Genomic DNA, 9,914 nt, shown 5'->3' on the forward strand with positions numbered 1-9,914 from the left:
GACAAGAGAAAATTTTGTTAGCTTCATTATTAGTTTTATTATTTTATTTTGTTTTCATTTTTATATTTGTTTTAATTTTCTTGTCTCCTAAAAAAAAGAAAAAAAAAAGAAAAGAAAAAAAAAAGAGATAAGAAGAATGTGTTGTATTATATTTTAGTTTGTTTTTAGTTTTGTTCTTTGAATAAAGCCAATGGAAAGAAGGAATATCTATAGTGAAGTTTCAAGCAACAAGGAATTAGAGGAAAGAATCACATTGTCAAGATTCTACGAAGTTCAAGATTTCATCATCAAGAGTTGAAGACCTAAGATGAAGACAAGGATTGAAGACCGAAGACGTTTCTATGGATGTTGTGAGAGTGGTGCTAGCTGCACGTCGAACGGATAACGAGGTAAGTAAGCATAGTCCCACCTTCGTTGAGTGGTTGATTTCCTTTCTTAGAGATCGTCAGAAAAAAGGGTTTTCAAAATGAATAAAATATGTGGGTTTTCAAAACAATTCGGAGGGTTTTTTCCTTCCTACCATTCAAGGTGTCGCAGGATTCTCTCTTTATTCCTACCTGGACACATGTGTGACCCATAAAAAAGTTGTTTATTATTGAGACCAATATCATAAAATCCTTTCTTGTGAGGCAGAGTCGAGACTTTCGATCACTCCGAACCCGGATTTCTTTCGATAAGGGAGGGTTATTTCTCTCTCAACTCGTAAGGATGAGATTGTGTTCATATATGTGTTTAACTTCTTATGACTAGTGTGCGGAATCTCTATGTCTTCTTAGCGCGTTGGATGCTATCATTACGGAGAACTAGTAAGTTGGAAAAGTAAGTTTTGTGGTTGCATCTATCCTTTAGAATAAGTTTTGTTTGATTTGCTCGAGGACTAGCAGAGTCTAAGTGTGGGGGAATTTGATAGGTGTTGTAAAACACCTACTTTTATATCTAGTATTTATGCTTTCTTTGCTAAGTTTTCTTGTAAATTATGTATCTTATGTTTTCTTTTGAGTTTATTAGGTGTAATGGAGTCATTATGATCAAAAGAAGGAGGAAACGCCCATTGGAACGTAAAGGCCAAAAAGGTTGATTCACAGGCGAGTCATACTTGGAGCAGACTAGGTTGCACAAGGAGGAGGTGAAGAATGAACTGTCAGTTTCTCATAAGAATGAACTGTCAGTTTCTCATAACATGTCAAATTATTTAAGGTTAGCCCTTATCTACCTTACAAGGGTGGAAATATCCACTAGCCTGCACAACCCTAAATCGAGAGTTCTCTTTCTCTCAGTCAATCTTTGTTATTACACTGCCCTGAAGTTTAGAAGGAGAAAAAGCAGCGGCTGCTGCTGTTGTTACTCCAAAATAGATAGAAAGAAATCAAGAGTAGAAACTCAGAGAATTCGAAGGGGTCTTGAGCTGAGCAGATAATGAAGATTAAAGTGCACTCGATTCAGGAAATGGTGATGTTTAATGAAGAAGAAATCAAGGAAGAACTGCAGCCGTTAAAAGAAGAAATTGGAGGTTGCTGATGTAAAATCAAGAGATTCATCTGCTGGTGAAAGCTTACACAGGTGACGATTCAAGATTTCAGTTTAGGGTTTGTGTTGGAATCTGTTTAGAAGGAAGAAATGTTGAAGATGTCGACTGATTTCAAAGGGGTTTGATGGAGAATATGTTGCCATTGGAGTTTAAGGAAGAAATTCAAACCTGTTCAGAGATGAGAGTGGGGATCGATTAGGGTTCGATGGAAGAATTCGTGAAGATTCAGATGAAGTAACTAGAGTAATGGGTCTGTGATGTTTTCTGGATTCTTATTTACAGTTAGGGTTTTGATTGAAGAGAAGAACAAGAAGAATTCAGATCGAGGATGATTCCTGGTGTGATTTAGAAGACGGGTCTGTGGTGTTGAGAAGGTTTAAAAACATGGGTTTGTCTTTGATTCCAAGATGGCAGCAGAAAGACTAGAATTTGTGATGATTTGGTCAAGAATTATGTCAAAGATGTGTTGATGATGGAGTTGGATTTTCAGCAGAGAAATTGTTCGAGAATGCAGCTGAGGATATGATGCTGCTGTTGTGGTGTTGGTTGAATTACAGGGAAGCAGGAGCTATATGTGAGTTGGAAATGAATCTGAGATGTGCCAGGAGTTGTGAAGCAATTGATCTGGTGTTCTGATTGCAGAAACCAAGAACTGAAGGTTTGTTGAGTGAATGAGTGTGTGAAACTGAGCTGCGGGTGTTGGCTGTTATGGTGGTTATGAAGTATAATGTGATGAGTATCACAGAGTGCAGTAGTGTTGTTGCAGTTTTGTCGGTACTCATGGATTTATGATGAGCTGCAATTCAAATGGCAGTTGTTGTTGTTGGATGAGTTTTTCAGCTGCAATTGCAACTGAGACAAGAAGAAAGTGCAGTGGTTGCAGGTGATGGCAGGTTGCAAGAAGGTGCAGGTTATGGAGGAATGGCTCAATTTATGTGTTGTTATGAAGATTAGTGGGCTGAAATTACAGGGAATGACATTGAAGTTGGATGCAATTGAGTGATAAGCATGTGGAGCTGAAATGGAAGTGGATTAGACTGTGTTTGATGCTGAGGTTGTATGTGAAGTTGCAGTCTAGAACTGAATTCATAGAGTAGATGGAAAGTGCTGGTGGTTTGGCTGAAGGGTTGTATGAACTGAAGTCGAGCTGATGCTGCTAGTTGTGTAGATGAATGTGTAGGATTATTGCATTGGCAGAATGAAGTTGTTGTTGTTTCAAGCAATTGCAGGTGCAACGGTAATATAATGGTGGTTGACTTTATATCGAGGTATTGGAGTTGTTGTGCTGCAACAGAGTTGAAGCTGAAGCAAGACTAGACTGAGAAGATGCAGTTACAGGTTAAGATGTCAGTGTGCTGGGTATGTGTGGATGAACTGACGTTACTATAATGGCAGTGGCATTGAGACTTGTGGAGCTTGTAGCTGTTTTAGAGCCTGAGATGTTGAGCAGATACAAGGAACAGGAGTTGTGGCAGGTGCTGGCTAGGAATAATAAGCTTAATGGGTTCTGATGGCTGCAACAACAGTGTTGGTGCTGAAAGAAAGCTGAGATTGAGCAAGATATTGCAAGATGTCTGTTGGTGAGCTAGTGCAGATGCAACTATATATTAGAGTTGTGATGCAGTTGCAGAATGAACAGTCATAGTGGATGGATTTGCACTGGTGAAGCACAATGATGGTGCAACACAACTTCAAGCCCATGCAATGGTTCAGGCCAAGGCTAGTTAGACCCTGACTAGACTGAGAAGATGCAGTTGCAGGTTAAGATGTCAGTGTGCTGGGTATGTGTGGATGAACTGACGTTACTATAATGGCAGTGGCATTGATACTTGTGGAGCTTGTAGCTGTTTTAGAGCCTGAGATGTTGAGCAGATACAAGGAACAGGAGTTGCGGCAGGTGCTGGCTAGGAATAATGAGCTTAATGGGTTCTGATGGCTGCAATAGCAGTGTTGGTGCTGAAAGAAAGCTGAGATTGAGCAAGATATTGCAAGATGTCTGTTGGTGAGCTAGTGCAGATGCAGCTATATATTAGAGTTGTGATGCAGTTGCAGTTGCAGGATGAACAGTCATAGTGGATGGATTTGCACTGGTGAAGAACAATGATGGTGCAGCACAACTTCAAGCCCATGCAATGGTTCAGGCCAAGGCTAGTTAGACCCTGACTCATTCAACTCAGCTTCTGACTAATCCCTTGACTCAGCTGAGTTGACTGACTCAGATTTGACTCAGTTGACTTCCCGAGTTAGCCTGTTTTACCGGTAACCGGGTGGACTTTTCCGGTCCCCTGAGACACTTTTTCCGGTCACCTTTCCGGCAAATTTCCGGCACATGTACCCGTTTTCCGGGGACCTCTTTTGGGACATATTTTCACTTGGGTACTCCTCACATATGGACTTGGTGGATATCTTGTTATTGGACTTTGGAAATTGGACTTAATCTTTTGAAGACTTAACCTAAGAAGAGCTACAAAAAGGAAAGTTTTCTACAACTCTGGGGATCACGTATTTTTCTACTTGGAGTTTTGGAGGAGAGCGGCGATTCTACTGGGGTTTGCTTTCGTATATTTTTCATTTCTTTATTTTATGAAAATGATTATGATGAACTCCATTATTATGAGTAACTAAACATTATTATTGGTTATGGGATATAGTGGATTTCACAAATGATATTTGATTCAATGAATTAGTTTTGTCTGAAATTTATTGTTTATGATTCATGGTTTATATTGTTATATGATTTGATTGTTTGTTTGGTTGAGTCTGGAATCAATCTGTTTTGCATTCATTTCTAAAGTTATATTAGGGTTTTCAATACGAAAAAGTTGTTTATCCCTGATTCTAAGTAGCATAATTGTGGGTAGTGCTTGTAGTGATATATCCTACTAGTCACAAATGAATCACAACCTTGGTTAAAGCGAATTTTTTCTTTTACAAGTTTGATTGCCTTGATTAGTCTTATTCAATAAAACTTAAAGCTTTTAGGGAGTTAAACTTAATTGTGCTTTTACACTTTAAGTTGCTTTCTATGAAGAATTCACATATGCATCTTTTAATGTGGTTGTGATGAAATCAGGGAATTAGCGGGATAGACTTGCGATCAAGATATCCTAGGAATTTTAGTAAATGAGAGATTAAAATTCCAATTCTTGTCATTGATGAAAATACATTTTTGTGAAATGATACTATCCCGTGACCAATATCTTCTCTTTATTGATTATTCAAATTATTTTATTTGCTTTGCTCTATTTTATTGCTTAGATAAAACAAAAATCCCCCCTTGGTTACTAAGAAACTGAAATTTATAACAACAAAAGCCTCTCTGTGGGAACGAACTCCTTCTTACCACATACTTCATTTAAATTTAGTTGAGTAAAAAAGTGAAATTATTTTTGACGCATACGACAACGATCATAAGCTCATAAGGTTGTTTTCCATGTCTTCTGTTCTTCGTGAAAAAGAGTGAGATAAAAGTCTTTGTATTGGGGATCACAAAGCCAAGTTAGGTTTAATCTTAGTGATTGATTATATAACTTGTAATCTAGGTTTTTCACCTCTTGTCTATTCTAAGGTTTTCTCTTTTGATATAAAACCATTCAAGAGTTGTTGATCATAAACCCTAGATTTTGATAGATTTCAGTTTCCGATCGTATACCAACACTTGTTAGTCAAAATCGGAAGCTAGAAAGAAAACTTCGATTAAGGCATCTTGTAAAAATCCTTTTGAAGTTTTAAACAAGATATCTCTAGATTTATTCTAGTTGTTCTTGTTGTAGAATTATTAGGTTTCTCTTCCTATTTTTGAAGAGTATAATAATCCCTAATCTACAAGTTTGTTTTGATATTACTTTTACCTTGTAATTGTTTTTATCAAAATAAACACAAGATTTCCAAAACCTTGATTCACTTCTAAAGGGAAATCAAACCGGTGTTTTGTGCATACAAAATATCGAATCGTATCAATCGTATTGTTGTATCTTCTAAAGAGAGCCTTGGATTTTGCTAGAATATTTTCGAGAAGAATTCCTAAAGACAATCGGTGTTGTGCTAGGAGTTCTATTTGTGCTGAAGAAGGTATTACATCTAGTCCGAATAGGTAGTACGAATTTTGTGTAAGAACTTATAATCAGTGTGTGTTTATCCTGGACTAGGTCCCGGGGTTTTTCTGCATTTGCGGTTTCCTCGTTAACAAAATTTCTGGTGTTTGTGTTATTTCTTTTCTGCATTATATTGTTTATCTTTAAAATTGAAATATCACAGGTTGTGCGTAAGTTCAATCAATTGGGAATCCAACCCTTGGTTGTTGATTAAATTGATTGACACTTGGATATTGGTTTTTGATACCGTCCAAGTTATTTCTTATATTCAATCGGGCTCGCAAATTCCTATTTGTTTGATTGCGGATTAAATAGAGAATTTGAGATATAACTCTTTGATATACTTTTCTTAAGATTGAGTCTGACAGTCTAGTTGATTCTCTTGAAAGTATATTGGAGTTAGTCCATACAGATTGCCAAACGAATTATTGGGTGTGGTTGTTAGACCCCAGTTTTTTCAATTGGTATCAGAGCAGGCAAACACGCTAAGACCTCATAAGTCTGTGTTTGTAGCAATCTGATTCTATGGACAGTAGTGCTATCTCTATACACGTACCGCCAGTCTTCGATGAAACGAACTATTTATGGTGGAAAATTGATATGCGTTCTTTTATTCAAGCGCGAGATTTTCAATCATGGGTTCGTATTGTTAATAGATATAATCCTCCATTAGTTACAGTAGACGGTGTAACTGTTGCAAAGGATATTGGTGATTACGATGATCTTGAGATTCTTGCTGCAAAGCAAAATTCTGATGGATTAAATGCTATCATCCATGCCATTACCCCAGATCTTCAGCACCACGTGACTACGTGTAATAAGTCTAAAGATGCTTGGGAAATATTAGAAACTGCATTCGAAGGGAATGTCGCAGAGAAAGAAGCAAGGCTTCAAAATCTAGCTTCTGATTGGGAAATCCTTCGCATGTCTGATGATGAAACCTTTGATGAGTTTAACCAATGACTTTCTCAAATAGTAACTCCTCGTATTCATTAGAAAGAACTATTCCGGAGAAAGTTATTGTGTGCAAAATTCTCAGGTCTCTACCATCAAGATCCGAGTCTAAGAAACATGTCATTGAAGAAGCAAACGATCTTTCTACACTCTGCAGAAATACTCTTGTTGGAAAGTTAAAGATCTTTGATAATGAACACGCATCTAGAAAATAGGTGATTTCTCTTAAAGCTGCAAACAATTCTGAATCCTCTAAGGATAAATCTAGTTCGCCAGATACTAAGGATGTTACTCCACGACAATTTATATAACTCTTGAGAGATAGGAAAAAGAGTTTTTCGAAAGTTACAACGTCTCCTAATGATGATGTATAATGCTATAACTGTCGTGGTTTCGGGCACCTGTATTCAGTATGTCCTAGCTGGAGTCGTAGACAATCGGCATATGCAGCAGCTTTGCCTACTCTTGATGATGAACCTGAATATTATAATCCCCAAGAGATCGCAGGCGAAGTTGCATTAGCTTCTGGAAAAATTCTTTCGGATACTGATTCTGATTCTAACGAAGAAGTGTTCCATGTGGATCCAGTCGCTAATAATCTTCTTAAGGAATGTCATAAAAAACTCTCGGAAGTTGAAGGCACCATTCTCAGTGAGAAGTTAAATATGACAGTCTTCGTAGTTGGAATAAAGACTTGAAAGACCAATTTGATTCTAGTGGTGCAAAAGATTATCTCAACAAAATACGAAGGCTTAAAGAAGAAATTGCCAAAAGTCGAGATCGGGAAATTACTCTTCAAGCAAAGCTAGATAACATGGAGAACATTGAGATGAACCTGTTATTTGATTCGGAACGAGAAGATCTCAAAGTTCAATGTGAATCATCCAAGAATGATCTAGTTATTGCACTTGAAAAGTTCAGAAGGTTGGAAGAAGAAAACTCGAGCTTAAAAGAGAGTTTTTCTAGAAATAGCAGCTCAGATAAATTAACCTCGATATTGGGAGCATGTAGAATTCATCGTGATACACGAGGATTGGGGTATGAAGGAATAGACGCTCCTAGTATTTTCAAAGAGGTAAAATTTGTCAAAGCTAAAGATTCTTCTAAACCAAAACCTTTCATGGTTGACAAAAGTGAAGTATCTCTACCAACTGCCGATGACGAAAAGAGGAAATTCTGTCAAGCTCCAAAGCAAGCACATATACATTCAGGTAACACTAAACATAAATTTTTCCATTCTACTAAACATTGTTTTTATTGTGGAAAACCAGGTCACTTGCAAAGGAATTGCAGATATCTTAAACGAGATAAAACCAGATTTGATTCTGTTAAGATGACAAGATCTGATGTTCCGAACTGGAGAAAAACTGAGTCTCATAATATCAGTTCTTCTAGTTTTCCCTCCAAGAATCTTCATAATTTTTGTGGGGAGAAAAAGAAATTTGTTGCTCCAAAAGCTACTCAGAAATGGGTACCAAAGAAGATCAATAAAGCAACAAGTACCGTTAAGAAGGATCTCCCAGACAAGAGTTCGACAAGGGATAACATCTTAAAAAGGTATGGAACAATTATTGAAAGTTTCTAGGAAGTTTATAAATTCCTAGAGTCCGTGTATGGTTTTGTTTCGAATACCTGTGGTGAGCAAGATTTTGTTCACCTCAACGCAACCTGATTGTGTTGAAAGTGCACCCTCACCAAGAAGCCCTAGTAAATGCGGTGAGGATTGTAAAAGAATCGAGGCGCGCATATTATGTTTGGTAATTTTTGAATATGTGGAACGATTTTTTGTTTCGAGCTGAGTCTAACACGCTTACTTATCTCTCGAAATATGTGTTGGTAAGCTTTCGCTTTGTCCAAGTTCATCTTTACCTAGTGACGAAAGTCATGATATGTTTCAATCACTTTGGAAATTGCTCTGACGAAAAATGGTCTGTGAATAACGGATATATAACGTCCTCTGAGAATGTTTCAATGATTGAAATGAGAGTTCAGATTAAATAACCACTGGTAGGATATAAGCATTGTTGTGGAAACACAATATGTATAAGTCCTTATTCCTTGAACCAAAGTTTGCGAACTTTGTTGATCAAGAGAAACGGAATATGGCGTGATCCAAGTCCGCGAACTCAATCCGCGAACTGGCAGAAGTTCTCGACCCGAGAATTTCTGCTGGAGTTTGTGAACTCCTTCCGTGAGCTTAAGCCCGCGAACTTGAGCAGGTTATATCTTAAAACAGTTGTTCTTGAACTCATGTTTAATAAACTAAGGAATGCTTTTGCAAACCGTGGCTATATAGTTCATGAACCGATTCGAGTGAATCAAATCGTTTTTGCTTCGATTGTGTCTTGTGTAGTTACATAAAGATCTAAGCAATTGAACAACTATCTAACTAGTTCATTTGAGTCATTTGAACTAGTTATGGTGAAGAAGAATATGGTTGAATACCACGCGAATGATTCTTAATTACCTAACTTGATGTGTGATTGAAATTCTTATGTATAACAGGTTAGAAGCAATAATCAATGTCATGGATGTTGGTTTTTATTGTCAAAGAATCTTTTTCATACTCTTATGGTAACCATTCTTGGTGTAAATCCTTATGGAAAAGGTTATTCTTCCTTCTAAGCATATCATGTCTTGTTTATACAAGTGTGTATCTTAGAAAAGATGATCACAATACATGATCTTCATATTTTTATATTGTGTATTGTTACCATGAGATAGTTCTATTGTTTCTAAGTAACATGATCTCATGAGAGACTTTCAATGGTTGGTTCTTAACTTGTATCTCCTTGTAGGGTTTCTAAAATCCAATAAATCCTTATCTCCGGAATAAGGTCGCTCTTGTTGTTCTTTCAGAAATGACATATAATGGGGGAGAGTTCTTTTGAACTTGTGCTTAATTGCCAAATCTTTATGGGGAGAAGCGGTTGTGGAACATGTAGGGGTTAACTTGTATCTAAATTAACTCCTTGATGAAGTCACTAAGTTTTGACTCCGTCACATCATCTAAAGTAAAGTTGATATGTTTTCCTCTTGGTCAAGAAGTTCCTCTATGGAAATTTTCATTAGGATCTCGTTCTTGTACCTTTGCCAATTTTATTGACAAAAAGAGGAAGAATTATTTTGCAGTTCATACTACATATACATATGGTTTACGGATCATTATGTAAGGGGGAGTGTTTTTCATTATGAGATGAAGTATTGACTAAGAGGGAGTGATACATATCACCGTAGTATTATTGTCAAAGTTATGATACGATTGAACTTTGATGTTGTGTAATAATACTATGATGGATCTTTAACAAGTACATGATGAACACACGCATAGTTGAAGA

General features: G+C 37.0%; 1 long non-coding RNA gene across 1 annotated transcript; it reads left to right on the plus strand.

Moving 5' to 3' along the window:
• The first annotated feature begins 1,306 nt into the window (after positions 1–1,306).
• LOC113319260 lies at positions 1,307–3,969 on the plus strand. Its single transcript, XR_003345279.1, has 2 exons — positions 1,307–2,866; positions 3,289–3,969. It is a non-coding gene; the product is annotated as an uncharacterized LOC113319260 (long non-coding RNA).
• The last annotated feature ends 5,945 nt before the right edge of the window (positions 3,970–9,914 follow it).

The sequence above is a fragment of the Papaver somniferum genome, chromosome 10 (assembly GCF_003573695.1).
Source record: "Papaver somniferum cultivar HN1 chromosome 10, ASM357369v1, whole genome shotgun sequence".
In the NCBI taxonomy this organism is placed as follows: Eukaryota; Viridiplantae; Streptophyta; class Magnoliopsida; order Ranunculales; family Papaveraceae; genus Papaver; species Papaver somniferum.